General features: G+C 53.5%; 1 long non-coding RNA gene across 2 annotated transcripts; it reads left to right on the top strand.

Annotated features, from left to right (window-relative positions):
* Positions 1 to 3,800: 3,800 nt before the first annotated feature.
* LOC114216691 (uncharacterized) lies at positions 3,801 to 9,102 on the top strand. Of its 2 annotated transcripts, XR_003610825.2 has the most exons (3): positions 3,801 to 5,366; positions 5,775 to 5,917; positions 6,110 to 9,102. It is a non-coding gene; the product is annotated as an uncharacterized LOC114216691 (long non-coding RNA). The 2 variants fall into 2 exon arrangements; XR_015769468.1 differs by having other exon boundaries at positions 5,775 to 9,102.
* The last annotated feature ends 9,052 nt before the right edge of the window (positions 9,103 to 18,154 follow it).

Below are 18,154 nucleotides of genomic sequence, written 5' to 3'. Positions count from 1 at the left end.
AGCATGATCCCTAACTTCAGACAGAAGATAAATTACCTTATAAGAAAGTATATAATTACTAAGCGAGATAAATGCTCCGAAGGAAAAATGTTGGATGCCAAGAGAGTATAAGAGGATCTGGATTTTGTTTGGGGTGTTGGCAAAACTTGTCTCAGGAAGTGCTATTTCTTTCTTTTGCTTTCCTAAACTTATTTCTTCAAAGCCATGAAATGTTTTACAATATGCTTTTTAAAAGTTAGCAAAACGAGATCTTTCAATGAAAATGATCATCGGACACACATATGCTAAAAAACATTTACTCGGGGCGCCTGGATGGCTCAGTCGGTTGAGCGTCTGACTCGATTTCAGTTCAGGTCGTGACCTCAGGGTCGTGAGATTGAGCCCCCTGTCGGGCTCTGGGCTCAGAGGGGGAGTCTGCTTGAGATTTTCTCTCTCTTTGTCTCTCAAACAAATAAATAAATCTTTTAAAAAAGGGCATTTACTCACTCACGAGGAACCATGGAGAGTTTTGCCGGAGACACATGAAAATTAGAGACTCCTTCCCCCAAAGAGTGCCGGGGGGTGCTGACACATTGAATTTGTCGTGGAGTTTTAGGGGAGTGACAGTCCGCAGGAGCCAGGGACCCCCGGCTGGCCGATGTGAGTGGCCAATCTGGGCTGTGACTTGTCTCTGGGAGCCCAACACAGCGGAGTTGGCTCGGGGGACAGAGAAGGGAAGGCGAGCTGCAGGGAGACGGGGGAGCTGCACCTACGAAGTCCGGGCAGTAGGGTCTGGGCTGTGCACTGGGGGCAAGAGCAAGGAGCGTGTCAGGTCTCGGTCACAGCCACCGAGTCTGCTGGTCACCACCTGGAAAGATGGCCCCGAATTGCTCCTTCTGGCAAGGCCTGGAAGGCAAGGGGCTGGAATGAGACCATTCCCAAGGCTCTTGATTTCCCTTCCACCAGAGCAGGGCTCTTTCCATCTGCTGCCTCCACCGAGCTGCCCTGCCTTGTCCGTCTGGTGGCATCTGTCTGGTCTATTGGCCCCAGCCTAGCACACAGCCTTTTCTAGCTGCGGTTCCCCTGTGAGCTTGAGTGGACGTTGACGGGTCCCTCGGCCTCCTCCACCAGGAGGTGCGCCCGGGTCACTGCTGCGACCTGCATCCACACAGTCCGGCCCCCCAAAGATGCTCACCAAGTATGCCTTGCGGGGACGGTCGCCAAAAGACCCGCAGCCAGACCTCAGGGCCACAGCCTTGCTTCATGCTACTGTGGGGGACACCCAGGGCTTCCACAGCAGACGGGGGCATGTGGCTGCTTGGGGCCGTGGCTGCCTTTGAGGGTGCTGCTTGGGGCCACCTCCCGGGCCCACTCCACCCAGGCGTGCTCCCTGCTCTGATTATTCCCTCCCCAGAGATACGGAGACCAGATTTACTAGCGGGGGGCCACCATAGACACACTTGCCCTAAGTATGTTGGGGTCCAGGACAAGAGTCCACACAGAGGCCCATGTGCCACCGCTCTAAATATCTCAAGATTAACATCAAGCTTACCAGCCATGACCTAGAGTCCGTTGACGGACCCTCTAGAGAATGGAACCCAGGCCAGGGGCCTTCACTGCCCAGTTCTAAGGGTACTTTCTTGTCCTCAAAACCAGACCAGGTCTTGTGCTCTGTGTCCCTTTGAACTGTCACTCATGTACAGCCGCTAGGAAACTTCGCTGAGGCTATTCGCTTACCTGGCACCCATTCTACCAAGGGTGATGTTGAAAACGTTTCACCACCGTGTGGTATAGGTAATGACCAATACTGACCACGGTCAGGCCAATGCTGAGCTGGGGTTCTGGAGGCCGTCTCCTGGGCCAGGCATTGACCCTTCTGTTGTTGGGTCAGGGGGGGACAGAGGAGGATTCTGGGCCACAAGGAGGGACACTGGGGGCGAGCCTTGGGGAAGGGGCCATTTATCTATCAGTATGGAGAAATTTCCATATTTTAACAACAGTGCTGGTGTACCCGTGAATATTAACTCTGTATTCTTCCCTTCTTCCTTGGATTTTATTAGGGCCAGCACTGTGCCCAGCTAAAAGACTACATCCCCAGCTTTGCTTGAAGCTTAGGGGGGAGGCAGGTAAGTACAAGTCTTCAGAAAGGCTTATTCCGTTGGGAGGAGTTCCCTTTGCCCCTGTCCTTCCCCTTCTTCCTAAACCTGTCCTGCCTGGAATGATGATGGGTGGAGCCCAGCAGCCATCTTGTGACCTTGAGGATGGAAGCCCCATGTTAAAGAAAGCAAAGCAGAAATATAGAAGGAGCCTGAGGTCCTGCTGGGAGCCCCTTCTTGTTCACCCCTGGGGGGGGCGGGGAAGTGCCTGGGACATCCCCAGAGGTGGGGCATTGTCGGGCTTTACAGATCTCACCGCACCTCACTGGCAACTGGGCGGGGATCTACCTCCAGAAAAGCGGGGTGTGTGTGTGTGTGTGTGTGTGTGTGTGTGTGTGTGTGTGTCAGAAAGGAGTCTTAAAAATCACCTGTTACTCTTGAGAGAAAACCCCAGAACAGTGGGCAGTGGGGCTATGGGTCGGGGGGGGGAGGGGTGAGGAGGGGAGCTGTGAAGCAGGTAGCAGGTAGCAGGTAGCCTTCTGCCCTTCAAGCTCAGAGAATGAAAATGAAAATCTCTGGGCATGGGGGGGGCCAGGGAGGGACCCGTCTCTGAGGCGGGGGTCTTCCAAGAGACCTGAAAAGGTGCTCAGTTTCCCCAGGCTTCGAGGCCGCTGTGTCCTCTGCCCAGCACACTTGTTCTCCGGAAGCCTGAAAGCCCAGCTGACCTCTGAGGGCGGCTGCAGCAGGAAAAACGTTTTCTGAGGCAGTTTTATGGTCCCAAAGTTCTCTAGTGGACACTGGTCAAGGCCCAGCATGGGGGTCCTCCCTTCTTGGCCCTCTCTGCCAGACTCACTTTCATTCCTGGTGTATTTGGAAGGGAGGGACAACTGTCCAGAAGCCCGAAGCCCTCGCCTTCCGGGGGATCTCCCCAAATTCTACATTCCCTGGTTTTCTCTTCAGGGGCCAGGGCCTCTCATTTCCTCTCCCCTCCATCTGCCCAGGGACTTGCAGAGGTGAAGCGCAGCCTCTGACAACCTCAGAGAGAGCCTGCCCTTGGCAAAATGGCTTCCTGGGCACTAGAGAAAGAGCACGGAGGAAGACGCAAGGCTGGAACAGAGCCTGCGGGCTTAGGCCGCCTCCGACAGCCCCTCCGTGTCCCTGACTCCCCTTGGGAGAGTGTGACCCACCAGGTCCTCCTGAGGAGCCCCCCGCGCCTCCCCCTTCACAGGCTCCCAGGCGGAAGAGATGGAAAGCAGACCCTCCTGAATGTTTAACTTCAGGGGAGATGATAATAACTTTCCCATGGACGCAACTGTATCCTTTCCCTGTGTTCCTTCGGGGCTCCAGAAACTCCATACGGTTCTCATTTGCAGCTCGTTCCTGAGGAGGCCTCATTTCCTCGCCACACACCCCTGATGTGGTCAGGGTCTCCCTCCCACAGCCCGGGTGGGGCGGCGTGGGCAGGGGGGCTTCCCTGAGCTTTTCTCTGATGGCTGCCCCCCCCCTTTGTCTGGCCTGGCCTCACCAGACCCCTCTCTTGGCCTCTGCCCTTTCCCTAACCCTTAGCCCCCGACGCCTCAGGCCTTTCAGTTTCTGCTCCCCGCGCCCCGGGGGCCGTGGTCAGGGCTGGGCTGTTCCCCAGGCAGGGGGGCCCTTTCTAGAAGCTTCTCCCACTCAGCCTGGGGGGCCTGTGGGATGACTCCGGGGGAGGGGGGGGTGGTCACCGTTAGCACTGTAGCCTATGTGAGTGGCGCCCCCTGCAGTTATCAGACAAACACCCCTGCCCGTAGGCCCTAAGGAGAGAGCAGTTCCAGAGCCCTTTCCAGCTGGGAAAAGACCCCAGCCCCCTGTTGCCAGAAAGCTCTGCTCCCCAAACTCTTTCTACCGCACACCTCTTATCACTTTGATCTCATCAGGAAGCCCAGAGGAGCTGAGAAGAGGAAAGGGAGGAGCAATGCACTCTCACATTGGCTGTAGTTTTGTTGTTGTTGTTGTTAACATGTTCACATTCCTGGCATCTCTCAAGCTTCAAAGCACCCCCACGGGGGTGCCAGGGCAGGGGGTTGTTATGGGCCGCTGACAAAATGGGTGAGGATGTTGGACCCAGATCGGGGCCACTGAGGTCCGGGTCCCCCGTTTCAGGTCTCCGAGGGCAGGAGGGGAGGGGAGTGGGGGCGAGCAGGCCGTGGCTTAGTAGTGAGGCCTGAGGCTCCCAGGGTCCTGCTCCAGCGTCTGCTCATCGGAGAGCCATGGGTGAGTCACGTCGCCTCCGTGTGCCTCCGTCTCCTCGGCTGTCAAATGGGCACACGGAGCCTGGGTTAGTAAGAACGGCTCCGGGCACGAAGAAGGAGCGGTGGCGCCCAAGGGCAGGTCCCTGAGATCCGACTTCTCCCTCCCTGGCCCCGCAGCCTGTCTCCACAACTCCCACAGTGCGAGATCTCCGAGGACAGAAGTCCCGCGGGTGTCCCCGCTCTGGCCTCGGCAGCTGGCTTCCACTTCCTTGTTTTCCATGCCAGGTTCTGAGGTCACGGCCCAGAGGTGTCCACAGCCCGGGGCCCCAGTGTCTGGCTTCGGGCTTGGGGATCCCAGGAGCCCACCTGGCCCTCAAAGGCTGGTCCTTCGGGGCAGGTTCTTTTGTGTCAGGCTGGACCGGGGATAAATAGGTGTGATTAGGAGATCAAAGCGCTTACCACGGGTTTGGCCGGAGGGGGCCCTTTGATCTGCCCATCCCTTTGCCTCCCCCCAACCCCAAGCCCTTGGAGTCCCGGCAACTCCGAAATCTCCCCTCTTTCATTCTTGTCTTATCAAGCTGCTGCCTCAGCTCCCTGCACCGGGCGCGTCTCGCCTGTTGATGAGGAGCTGGGTTTTCCCTCCAGGTTGTTTACTAAATCACCAGTTCGAAGCCGGAGGCAGGGCGCTGCAGCAGGCCTCCGAAACCCGAGCGGTTTCATTTTGAGCCTCGGTTGCAAAACCTGAAATCTTGATCTGCTTGTAAATGATGGGCGGGTGAATCACGCCTGCCTCTCGGGGTATCTAATTAGATGCAGGTCCTGCCTGGTCTCCCAGAACTTGGCCCAGCTCAGGGAGGGATCGTTCTGAGTCTTCTTTCTTGTTCCTTTGAAAAGGATAGAAATTCCTGTGACTGCTTATTGCAGTGGACCTGTGGAATTTTCCTCCAAACCTGACTGATGGCTCCTACCGATCGTCATCGTGGCCCAGAACGCAGCCTCTGCCACCTTGGGGCACCTCGGCAGGCTCTTCAGGCTGCGAGGACCCCAGACTAGAAGAGAGGTGGGTGGTTGAGGGGGCGAGGTGTCATCCAGCCCTCCGGGCACATTCCAGGACAGGCCGCCAACACAGGCTGACAGGGGTGGGGGGCCTCTGCTGGCCCGCCCCTGGGGCTCAAGCCCTGCTCACAGTTTGATGATGTGCAGGGGCAAGGGGGCGTCTGTGCGGAGAGAATGTTCTGGCGACATGGAAGCAGCTGCAGGGGCCCTGGGGGAGCATTTCTGGAAGACCCTCCAGGGGAGAAGGGAGATCACTTAGACGGACAAATTGGTGGCTCTGGCTACGTTTATGCTTTTACCTGCAGGAGGACGGGCCTTGGGGAGGCCTGCTTTTCCTAATCCAAGTGGGGTTGACAACCTGGGTTTATTTATTCAACAAATATTTAGTAAGTGCCTGCCATGTGCTTGCTAGGAGCTGGTCTAGGCACCGGGGACGTATCAGCGAGCCAGATGGACCGGAGGTTCTACCTCTTGGGGAGTTTGTGTTCCCAGGAATGGGGGAAGACAAACAATAAATATAACCACCGAGAGAATGTTATCTTATCTCTTAAAAAGGTGAGGAGCACTATGGGAAAATGTAAAAGGGGAAGAGAAGCTCGATGGGCAGTAGGAGATGGGGTGGGAGCTGGACTCAGCAAGGTGGGGGACGGACGCAGATGAGGTCACCCCCCCCAATCTCTCTGGCCTGAAGAATTATCTCGAGCTGGCTCGAGATAATTCGAGATAAAGGCTCAAATTATTTTTAAGGGAACGGCAGACACAGAAGCTCTGAAAAGCTACCCTCCCGAAAGAGACATTTCCATGTACAAGGGAACTCTCCTTTTTGCAAGGGTGGCTCCCTCTCTGGACCGGGAAGAGAAGAAATGACCAAATCTCTAGCAACTCTGATCAGTGGAGGAGGCCCTGACCTAAATCTGCATCACAACCTTAACACTTGTTGCTTGTGCTTTTCCGGTAACCTCCCGGAGCCGGCCTTCCCCTCCCCCAACATCTTCTTCGGGCTTTGGCTGGAGATGGTATTTAAAGGGGGTGGCTTCAGCCAGCTTGGAGTTAGTCAGGTTTTGTTTGGTTTTGGTTTTGGGTTTTTTTTTTTTTTTTGGTCTCTCCCATATATACAGGAGCTGGACGTGTTATTAAATGACTTGTTTTTTCTCCTCTTAATCTGTCTTTTGTTACGGGAGCGTCTCAGCCTAGAAGGGTAAAGGGAAAAGTATTTTTTCTCCCCTACAGGGGTCAGGAAGGCCTCATCAAGAAGGTGACATTGGAGCAAAGGCTCAAAGGAGGTGAAAGAGTAGGCCGGGCAATTTTCTAGGGAAAAAAACTTCCTGGGGCGCCTGGGTGGCTCAGTCGGTTAAGCATCTGCCTTCAGCTCAGGTCATGATCTCCAGATCCTGGGATCGAGCCTGGCCTTGGGCTCCCAGCTCAGCGGGGAGTCTGCTTCTCCCTCTCCCTCTGCTGCTCCCCCTGCTTGTGTTCTGTCTTTCTCTCTCTCAAATGAATACATAAAATCTTTAAAAAGAAATTAAAAAAAAAAAAGAAAGAAAGAAACTTCCTGTGAAAGGGACCAGCCAGTGCAAAGGTCCTGAGGCAGGATCACCTGCAGTATTCCAGGAGTAGCAAGGAGGCCAGTGTGGTTGGGGCCAAGGGAGGGAGAAAATAGCATATGAAGGCTGAGAAATAAGGAACGGGGCAGATTCTTGTACCTTCTTGGAGGCCATTGTCAGGACCTTGGTTTTTTTCTTTGAGTAAAATGGGGAGCCACTGCAGGGTTTTGAGCAAAGGAGTGACTCAGGTTTTAAAAGTATCACCCTTTTCAATACCGACTTTCCGAAATTCTCATGCAGAATAAAAAGGTAATAAGCAACATTAAATTTCAATATCGATTTTCTAATGTGTGCTAAGCATTGTACATTGCAGTTGTTAGGGATGTAGCAGGATCAGGGCACCTGGGTGGCTCAGTCGGCTAAGTGTCTGCCTTCAGCTCAGGTCATGATCCCAAGGGTCCTGGGATCGAGCCCTGCATCAGGCTCTCTGCTCAGCATGCCCCTCCCCTCTGCTCGTGCTCTGTCTCTCAAAAAAAAAAAAAAAAAAAAGGAATGTATCAGGATCTTCATGAAAGAATTCACTGTTGCATGTGGTAGGGGGAGGAGGGTCCTGTTAGAAGAAACAAAGTCAATTACAACACCAAGTGAAGAAGCACAGAGGTGATGGGAGGAGTCTAGGAAGGCTTCTGGAAGTGATGTTGGAACTGGGTTCTAAAGGCCGAATAGGAGTTTTCCAGGTTGGCCAAAGGAGGAAGGGTCATTTCAGCAGAGGAAACAACCTGTGGAAAGGAACAGAGGCTTGAAAGAGCAGAGAAGTATAAAGAATTCAGGAATGAGTGGACATGGTTCTGTGGAAGGTGCCAGGGGGAATGAGGTAACGTGAAGTTGAAGAGAGAAAGGAGATGGGGAAACAGAATGAAGGAGAAAAAAAAATGCCCATCTTTTTTTTTTTTCCCATGGCAGTTGAAGATGGGTTCTCTGCCCAGGCTTCACATGGCAACAACAGAAATATCTGGTTTCTGAGACTTTCCTAGTTTCCAGAAGGAGACCCTGAGTGCAAGGAGTTCATCTGGAAGGTGATCCCTGGAGGCACCAGCAAAAGCATAAGGGAATGAGACAGAGAAGGGAAGGAAGGCAGTAGAGGGTGCGTGAATAAGCAGATGGGAAATCACCTCAGTCCTGCCAGGCCCTCTGGGAGTAAGCGTCACATTTACCCAAGGGGCGAGGGAGCTGGGGGATTTATTCTCCAGTCCCATCAGTCATTAGTTAAGGGTTGTCCCTAGGGGTGGTAACTCCCTGGCCCTCCCAGCCTTTCCTGCAGCCAGGGGCAAATACCCAGGCAAAGAGCTGGGGGTGTGAAAGATGAGTACTGAGGGCAAATGCACATGCACCTACCACATCTGTTACAACTGTATGCATTTCTCCAGCTCTTCAGCAACTGACTAGATCTGCACCACTGTGCGGGAGAGGCCTTGAGCCTAGCTGTGGCCAAGATGGATGCTGACATGGATGGAGTCGAAGACAGACCAGGCCCAGGCCCACACCTGGGCATTCTGGGCGCCATCTTGCTGCAGTCCCCATGAAGTAGGCTCAGGGGTAAAAGGAGAGAGGGATGAGGAAGGACCCGCCAGGACACTCGCTTGGAGGTCAGGGGTAGTAGGAGAGTTTGCAGTGCTGAGTTTTGTCCCAGTATCGACAATCTCTTTTGTTTTTATTGTGGTAAAATATACCTAAGTAAGATTTATCATTTTAACCATCTTTAAGTATACCATTCGGTAGCATTAAGTACATTCACACTGTTGTGCCGTCATCACCACTATTTCCAGAACTTCTTCATCATCCCCAACGTAAAGTCCACCCATCAAACAATAACTCCCACTCCCTGCCAGCCGATGGTAGCCTCTCATCGACTTCCCGTCTCTATGAGTTTGCCTATTCTGAGTACCTCATATGAGTACAATCATAACACTACTTGTCTTCTGTTGTCTGACGTCTTTCGTTTAGCAGAATGTCTTCAAGGTTCATCCCTGTTGAAGCCTGTGTCAGAGTTTCAGTCCCTTATAAGGCTGGGTAATATTCCTTTGTATGGGCAGACCGCTTTTTGTTTATCCATTCATCCATCAGTGGCCATTTGGGTCGCCTCCCCTTTTTGCCTGTTGTGAATAAAGCTGCTATGTACGTGGGGGTGCAACTATCTGTTGGAGCCTCTGTGTGTGATTCTTTGGGGTATATACCTGGGAGTGGAATTGCTGGGTCATGTGGTAATTCGATGTTTAACTTCTTGAGGAACGTCCATACTGTTTTCTGCAGTGGCTCTGCCGTTTTACACCACCTCCAGCAATACACGAGAAATCTCTCCATGCCAGGTGCTGGGGTGGAGATGGAATGAGGACCACTCTCCATATGGAGGAGTTGCGGTGGGGTCATGGCGGGGTCAGGTGAGGACACACCCAGACTTAGCACGGTAAGGCCTAGTGACAGGGGAGGGGACCCTTTTGGTCTCCTAGCATCCAGTTCATTCTACCACCGCTGCATCACTTCAGTTGGACTAAGAGAACTAGAGGAATGTAGGTTTGAGTCCTGCCTTTACCGTGGCCATGTGACCTCAGAACAAAGGATTTCCCTTTCCTGAGCCTCATTTCCTTTGTACAAACAAATGGGAAGAGTAGTAGGGTGGGGTGAGCATGCAAGGAGGTATTGAAAGTCCAGTGATGAGCACGGGGCCTGGCAGATGGCGTTTGCTCAATCAGTGGGTGCCATTGTCATTATGATTCATTTCTGGGGAATCCTCTTGAGTGTGAACATCTGGATGGCAACTTACACACCTAAAGTCGAGGTTAAGAGCCTACTCAGTGCCCACTGCTGTGCTAGCATTTGGGGATGGAGCGTTGCAGTGGGCCCCACGATACACTGGCCAGATTGCCCTTCCAGAAAGCACTTGCTGTCCCAGTTTGTGGGGCATTTTCAGGGGTACCCTCTGGCTGTCAGCACCTTCAGGGGCTGCCTCAGCTACAGAGAGAGTGCCTTCGTCCAAGTCATGGCCTTTCAGTGACCTTTAAATATGAGGGTATAAAGATCTAGTTCCCTGGGCTCACCTCTGGACAACTCTGTGGCAGGCTGAATAATGCCCCCAACCTCCCCAGATGTCCACATCCTCGTTCCGGGAACCTGTGAATATGTTTGTCACCTTATGTGGCAAAAGGGACTCTGCAGATGTGCTTAAACTAAGGATCTTCAGTTGGGGAGATTATCCTAGATTATCTGGGCCCGATGTAATCACAAGGGGCCTTAGAAGAGGGGCAGGAGGATCAGTCACAGAAGATGTGACAAGGGAACCAGAGGTCAGAGTGAAGTGCCTGCTGCCTCTGAAGAGGGAGGGAGGGGCCAAGAGCCAGGGAATGCAGGTAGCTTCCGGAAGCTAGAAAAAAACCAAGTGAACAGATTCTCCTCTGAAGCCTCCAGAAGGAATGCAGTCCTGCTGACGTGTTGATTTTAGATATCGGACCTCCAGAACTGTAAGAGAATAAACTTCTGGTGTTGGAAGGCAGTAAAGCCGGTGGTGATTTCCTCCGGAAGCAATAGGAATGATGCAGTTCTGAGGGTGGGTCCAGCTCCAGGGCTCCCCCGGGGCCTGGGGACAGGGCCACGGAGGCTGCCGTGCTTCCCTCTGCCCCATCTTGCTCCCCGATTCCCTCCGGCAGCGGTCAGTGCCATGAGCACCTGAATGAACACCCTGAACCTTGAGCTCCACCTCAGAGTCTGCCTCCTGGGGAACCCGACCGGCTACACAGTCGCCATGTATTTATTATAAGGCTTTGTTATGAACAATTTCAAACAGACACAGAAGTAGTAAGAACAGCATAACCATCCCGCATGATCCCACCGCCCAGCCTGAACTGTGGCCAACTCGTGGCCAATCTGCCTTGATATATATGGGAATGGTAGCTGAAATCGGAAGAAGCAGGGCTCCCCCCGAGACCTTCCCAGTCTAGGTGGGGAGTTTAGATGGTGTAGACATCTCTGAAGCCAAGAGAACCCCTGGCAGCAGACCCTGCGTCCCCAAGCGTGGGGTCAAGGGCGCAGAGAAGCAGCGTTGGAGAAAGACAGGAAAGGAGAGAGCTAACCAGAAGACAAAGAACTGATGGGGCAGACTATGTCACAAAAGGGTGGGTCCTAGGGTCACGGGCAAACTCGTCTAAAGGGTCCGAAGTCCAAGGCAGGAGGCAGGTGATAGGAAAACGGACATCGGCAGGTAGCAGTTGAATAGAGTAGGCTACCACTTGCCTTTGTTTGTTTCTTTTTTCTTTCTTTTTTTTTTTTTTAGCTGGCTCATATGCCCATCCTGGGGCTCGAGCTCTTGACCCAGGGATCAAAGAGTCCCTTGCTCTACCAATGGAGCCAGCCAGGTGCCCCCACCTGCCTTTGTTTCATTCCATTGTCTTTCTAATGTTTGTTTAAATAGGCCCCCTCCTGCTCATACATGACTATTAATAATAGTGATGCTAGAATCATGCCAACTGCTGAGCTAAGCACTTCCCACAGGTGATCTCACCGGTCTGCCCAGCAACCCCGGGAGGCAGATACTATTTTTATCCCCATTGCACTGAGACTCAGTGAAGTAAGGCCACTTGGCCAAGGTCCCATGGATGGTGTATTAGCTTCCTGGGGCAGCTGTAACAAGTTACCACACACCGGGGCCTTACGATGACAGAAATAGATCGTCTCTCAGTTCTGGAGGCCAGCGGTCTGCAATCGAGGTGTCAGGCAGGGCTGTGCTCCCTCGGAAGGTTCTAGGGGAGGATCCCTCCTCGTGTCTTCCGGCTTCTGGTGACTCCCGGTGTTCCTTGGCTTGTGGCCGCATCCCTCCAATCTTGGCCTCTGACATCACATCACCTTTTCTCTCCATGTGTGTCCCTCCTCCCTGTGTCTCCTACGAAGACACTCGTCATTGGATCCAGGGGCCACTTGGAACATTCAGGATGATCTCTCAAGATTAATTACATCTGCAAAGACCCTTTTCCCAAATAAGCTCACATTTCCAGGTTCCAGGGCTTAGGACGTAGGCATAGCTTTTTGGAGGCCACCATCCACCTCGCTACAGATGGGAAGAGGGGGACCAGGGGTCTGAACCTAAGAAAGAGGATCTGCTGGGGCGCCTGGGTGGCTCAGTTGTTAAGCGTCTGCCTTCGGCTCAGGTCATGATCCCAGCGTCCTGGGTTCGAGCCCCGCATCGGGCTCCCTGCTCTGCGGGAAGCCTGCTTCTCCCTCTCCCACTCCCCCTGCTTGTGTTCCCTCTCTCGCTGTGTCTCTCTCTGTCAAATAAATAGATAAAATCTTTAAAAAAAAAGAAAGAGGATCTGTTGTCCGCAGAATATGAGGCAATTTTGCCAGGAAGAGCTGGAGCGGCAGGAAGCTCCTTGTGCTGGTTTTACAATGTGCCACAGGCTCTTTGACACTCCTCCCACTACAAGGTGACGTCACTGACCCCCCAAATCTGGGCGGGCTTGTGACTCATTTGTCACCAAAAGAGTGTGACGAAGTGGTGCTGCGTGACTTCCAGTGGTGCATCAGAAAAGGCAATGCAGCATTTGACTTCTTTAAAAAAAAAAAGATTTTATTTATTTGAAAGAGGGTGCGCACGGGCGGGGGTGGAGGGCGGGGGAGCACAAGCAGGGGGAGGGGTAGACTCCCCACTGAGCACGGAGCCTGACAACTTGGGGCTCGATTCCAGGACCCCGGGATCACGACCTGAGCCAAAGGCAGACGCTTAACCCACTGAGCCACCCAGGCATCCTCAGCATCTGCCCTTTTTACGCCATTGGCCTTGGGAGCTCTGAGCTGCCCTGTGGGCCATCTCATTGCCCTGAGGCTGCCAGGCTGGGGGGAAGCCCAGGCCAGGGGAGAAGTCCCATGTAGGTGTGTCCTGATCAGTAGCTGTAGCTGAAACAGCATCCCCTACCTCCAGATGATTCCAGCCCCCCCCCTCCACCAGCCCCCGGCTGTCCTGTCACCCCCAGCCACGGAGCCTTCCCAGCTGAGGCCCCGGAAAATCCGGGAGCAGAGACAAGCTGTCCCTGCCGTCCCCTGTGAATTCCTGCCGCACAGAATCGAAGCATTAGAACACGGCTGTTTGATGCCACTACGTTTTGGGGAGGGGTGTCACACAACAGTAGTGATCAGGACACCCCTTCGTGTCTAGAAAAAGCCCCAAATCGGGGGGGGGGTGGTTAGTAGTTCCTGAGAAATAGGTCTGACTCAGAGAGAGACAAAGAAAACATGTCCTGTCTGAACAAGCACACAGCCCCCACCCCCATTCCCAGTGGTTCCCTGATGAGAGGTGAGGTGGGGGGCGGGGGGCACAGAAAATGGAAGCAGCTCCTCCGGTGGCCAGAGACCATCCCTCCCCAAAGCCCACATGCAGACAGAGCCATGCGGCCTGAGGCTGCAGCCAGGCCTCCGCCAGCCTCCTGTCTCTCCAGCCCCCACCCCCTGCCAGAGCAGGGCTCCTGAGCACGGCCATGGCCATGACCACTTCCCACGCAGCTGCTGCAGACCGCAGGCTCCAGGGCCCGTCCCTCCCCAGGTCCTGGCCACCAGACTGACCTGCCCTGGGGCCCAGCCTGCCCTACCCCACGGGGGGACCGCCAGGGACTCCAGTCCCGCCTCTGCCAGGACCCTGGGGTCCGCCTGCAGCCCCCGCCACCAGTTACTGCGCAGCCCCATTCATTTGCTGGATTGGATCTTTGGATTTTGTCATTTGCTATGCGGGGTTTTCTTTCTGACTAATTTGTTTACCAGGTTTAATTCTTCAATCATGTTTTCATTTTAAGAGATTTCAGGGTAATTACGAACTTTGAATAAATCCATCTGAGGCACCGAAGTGCTCTCAGCTCAGCTCGGCAAGGGCCTACCCTTCCACCCGCTATGCTTGAGATCTGGTGTGAATAGGACCTCTCCTGCCCGCCCCCACCCCAGCTCCTGCAATTGAAAACAGCTGGGCCTCCAGGAGCCAAGGTCAGGATTGGAGAAAAAGCCACAACTGAAAACCACACTGGGGTGGGGGGTGGGGGTGAAATCAGGCCTGCCAGGATCCGGCCCCTCCCCACCCGTTTCACCCACGCTGCTCCCCAGCCCGAGGCTGGGTGGCCCCAGCATTGCCAGCTGAGCATTTATCAAAGAAGGGTGCAGGGGTACCTGGGAGAGGACCAGACTCCGGGAACAGAGGCTGGGGCTCTGGTTCCCGTCCCACAGGCTCTGAGCCATGAGGCCATGGGCAAAGTTTCTGAGCCCTCTGGAGTAAAGTAGAAATATATTGAGGATGAAGGGGACCCTGGGTGGTGCAGTCGGTTGAACTAGGATTCTTGGTTTCAGCTCTGGTCCTGATCTCAGGGTTGTGAGATCAAGCCCTCCATCGGGCTCGTACTCAGCTAGGAGTCGGCTTGAGATTCTCTCTCTTCCTCTCCCTCTGTGATCTCTCTCACGCCCTTATTTATTTATTTTAGAGAGGGAGCGAGAGAGATCACAGAGGGAGAGGAAGAAGCAGACTGGCTGATGAGCAGACAGCCCGATGTGGGGCTCGATTCCAGGACCCCGAGATCATGACTTGAGCTGAAGGCCAAGGCTTAACCGATTGAGCCACCCAGATGCCCCTAAAATAAATAAAGCTTTCTAAAAACTAAATAAAAACTAAAAAAAAAAGAGAAATATATTGAGGATGATGAGGACAGCTCCCATTCCCTCCACTTTGCAAGCTTGTCACAAAGGAGCTGGGGGGCGGGGCTGGGTGCATTTTCTAAGCCGGATCACATGACACAGTTGAAAGGCGGTAGGATTGTGGAACAAAGTCTCTTGGTCGCATCAGTGGGGTCACACTGACAGGCTGGGGCAACACCCGAGCAACTGATACAAAGGCAAGGAGTACCACCAGGCACCTAGATGTCTTGACTCCCTCACCATTTCTCAGCCAGTGCGTCCTGGCTCCTGGGTGTGCTGAGATGGTCATGTCTATGGAGTGTGTGAGCGAATGAACTGGGACTCCGAATCCCAGTTCCGGCCTCAGTACCTTATCAACGCCACACAGGGGAGGCTGCTCTGTCCTGCATCTTATCAGCATCAACAAATTAGGGTTGCCTAATTTGCATATCCGTATCAAACCTACAGCCAGCCCGGGGTGGGTGGGGAATGCGGTGTGCGCACTAATCGTAACTAGAATCAATGGATTAGGTTTAGCTAATTTACATGCAGCCAATCACAGCCGAGGCATGAACAGCAAAGCTGCTGGGGGAACCTATCACATGAAGGGAATTCTCCACCGCAGAGTGTAAGCCCCTGAGCTTCGGGAGCTGGAAGGCACTCGCTCCCAGCTCCGGGGAGAGGCCGTGTGGGGACCCCAGACTTGCCCTGACAGGAACCCGGCGCTGGGGACAGCGTAGGCAGCCGAGGGTAAGAGGGACGGAGTGGCCATACTGTCTTAGTTTGGGTTCTCCTAGAAGCAAGCCAAGACAAAGATTGGAGAGCACAAGGGACCGGGGTTATGCCGGAAGACAGCTAATAAAGGCTGCATGATCAGACCAGGTAGCTCTGTGGGCAACTGTTAGCTGAATTGTGTCCCTTGCAAATTCATACGTTGAAGTTCTAACCCCTAGGACCTCCGAATATGACTGTATTTGGAGATGGTATCTATAAAGAGGTAATGAAGTTAAAATGAGGTCATCAGGGTGGCCCCTCATCCACTCTTACTGGTGTCCCCATAAGGAGAGGAGATTAGGACACGGACCCGCCCAGAGGGAAGACCACGCGAGGACACAGGGAGAAGGTGGCTGTCTGCAAACCAAGGAGAGAGGCCTCAGGGAAAACCAACCCTGCTGACACTTTGGTCTGGGGCTTCCAGCCTCCAGACTGTGGGAAAGTAAGTTTCTCTTGTTTAAGCCCCACCCCCCCACCCCCCCACCCCCACCCCCAGTCTGTGGTACTTTGTTATGGCAGCTCGAGCAACAGTCATTTCCATCGAGGGGACAGTGTGGAACCCCGGCTCCCAAGCTCTCCCCACTGAGAGATGAGGCTGGCGTATTTATATATCACCTTGTGTTCGTCCTTAACTAGGGGCTATTCCCAGGGAGGGGCATTAATCCCCACCCGTCAGTCGGCCACAGGGGCAGGCAGAGCTGCTTGGGTGACCAGCGGAAGCCCCCAGGTGAAGAAATTCAGGGACTGCCATTTGAAATTTGGGTCTAGAAGCATTGGGTCGTAAGAGGGAGGGTACTGTGGGTGGTAACAATGGTCGTACGTGCCCCACAGGCCTATGACACTAATATTGGACTCTCCTAGGACCGTGGCCTTTAACCTCTACCCCAAAGAAATGTGCGTGTGTGCGTCTGTGCGTATTGTGGGCACACTCACAGGAAGGTTTAATCTAGATAGAATACATTACTTTTATGTTGGATAATCCTGCGTAATGATGTATGACCCTCTAATGAATATAATTTGCAAAGGTTACCTCTGGTTAGTTTCTCTGCCAAAGCCAGTGGGGTGAACGGAATGTGTAACATGGCTCACCGTGGTCTTGGACCCCCGTAGCTTTGGCGGCCTCCCTAATGGGGGCCTGGAGGAGCTCAGTGCCTCTTGCTAATTTTATTTATTTATCTTTTTTTTTAAGATTCTATTTATTTATTTGACAGAGAGAGACACAGCGAGAGAGGGAACACAAGCAGGGGGAGTGGGAGAGGGAGAAGCAGGCTTCCCGCGGAGCAGGGAGCCCGATGTGGGGCTCGATCTCAGGACCCTGGGACCATGACCTGAGCCGAAGGCAGACGCTTGACGACTGAGCCACCCAGGCGCCACCTACCTCTTGCTAATTTTAGACTCGTATTCCGGGCACAGCTAGGGTGAGTGTGCTTTGAGTCAGGCTTCTCGATTTCAAGCAACTGAAACCAATGATAGCCAACTTCAATAGGAAAGAGATTTCTGGAAGGTATGAGATAGTCCACACTTGGGGGAAGGTAGCAGGACTCATAACTAAAAACACTCTTGGGGGGGGGACTGACTTGCTAGCACCACCCCCCCCAACACACACACAGCCTCTGTAGGATACTTTACTACGGGACCCTTGACGTTGCCATGAATGGTGTCATTGTCCCTGCCTCTTTATTATATTTGCTTCAGATTCAAAGTCTTGAGGCCCCCTGGCTGCTGGGGTTGGGAGAGGTTTCAGGGAGAGGAGCTCAGCTCTGAGCTTCTCTAAATGGGGGGGCAGGCCATTTGTTTCCCCAGTATTAACCCAAACCAGGGGATGCCTCCCAAATGGGTGAGACACTTGTCCTTGCCACATGACACATGGTTAGGTGAAAAGTCCGGGGGGTGGGGTGGGGTGGGATTTATTCCTTGGAGTCCTGGCTTGTTTGCTAAGTGTTGGGCCAGGCTAATGGAGACAGTGGGTGGACTGGACGTCAGTCCGGATGTGGGGTGGGTGCCCTCGACCAGGGATCCCTGTGGGCACCAGGAAGAACAAACAGTGGGGCCAGAAGCAGGAAGACTAAAGGATGCTGGGTGTTCTGCTTAGCTATTACCACATAACAAACCACTCCAGAACAGTCGTTTAAAACCATAACAATCATGTACACTGCTCACAAATCTGGGGCTTGACTGGGCTCAGCCAGGGGTCTCTTAGGTTGCAGTGACTTGGTGGCCAGGTCTGGAGTCATCAAAGACTTCTTCACTCACAGGTCTGATTCTTGGGCTGGGAAGACTCTCACAGCTAGGGGTGGACCAGCTAGGGTCCTCTGGGTCTCCCTCTCTATTTCTAGGTGGCCTCTCCCCATGGCCTTTCCAACATGGCCACTCAGGACAGCAGGACTCCTTATGCATAAGCTCAGGGCTTCCAAGAAAGAGAACCAGACAGAAACTGTATTGCCTTTTATGACCTAGTCTTGGAAATCATGTAGTATCACTTCTGCTGTATTCTATTCGTTCCATGTGAGGCTGGAAGGCCAGCCCATCTTCCAGAGGAAGGGGCTAGATTCCTCCACGTTTTGATGGGAGGACTGTCAAAGAATCTGGGGATGTATTTTGAAATCACTACAGTGAGCTAAGAGATGGCAAGCAGGCACTCGGCTTGACTGTTGGTCTGGACCAACCCATCTTTCTCTCTCTATTTTCTAACTTGGCTGCTCGTTTCCCACGATGCAGAAAGGCCCTGGCTCAAATTCCCGGCAGCCAGTTCGCAACTGCTCACACCCCGTGGGCTGGACCT

The sequence above is a fragment of the Eumetopias jubatus genome, unplaced genomic scaffold (genome assembly GCF_037043125.1).
Source record: "Eumetopias jubatus isolate StellerSeaLion01/CBP00866 unplaced genomic scaffold, mEumJub1_p1.0 scaffold_11, whole genome shotgun sequence".
Lineage (NCBI taxonomy): Eukaryota > Metazoa > Chordata > Mammalia > Carnivora > Otariidae > Eumetopias > Eumetopias jubatus.
This window is presented reverse-complemented; position numbering and strand designations above follow the sequence as displayed.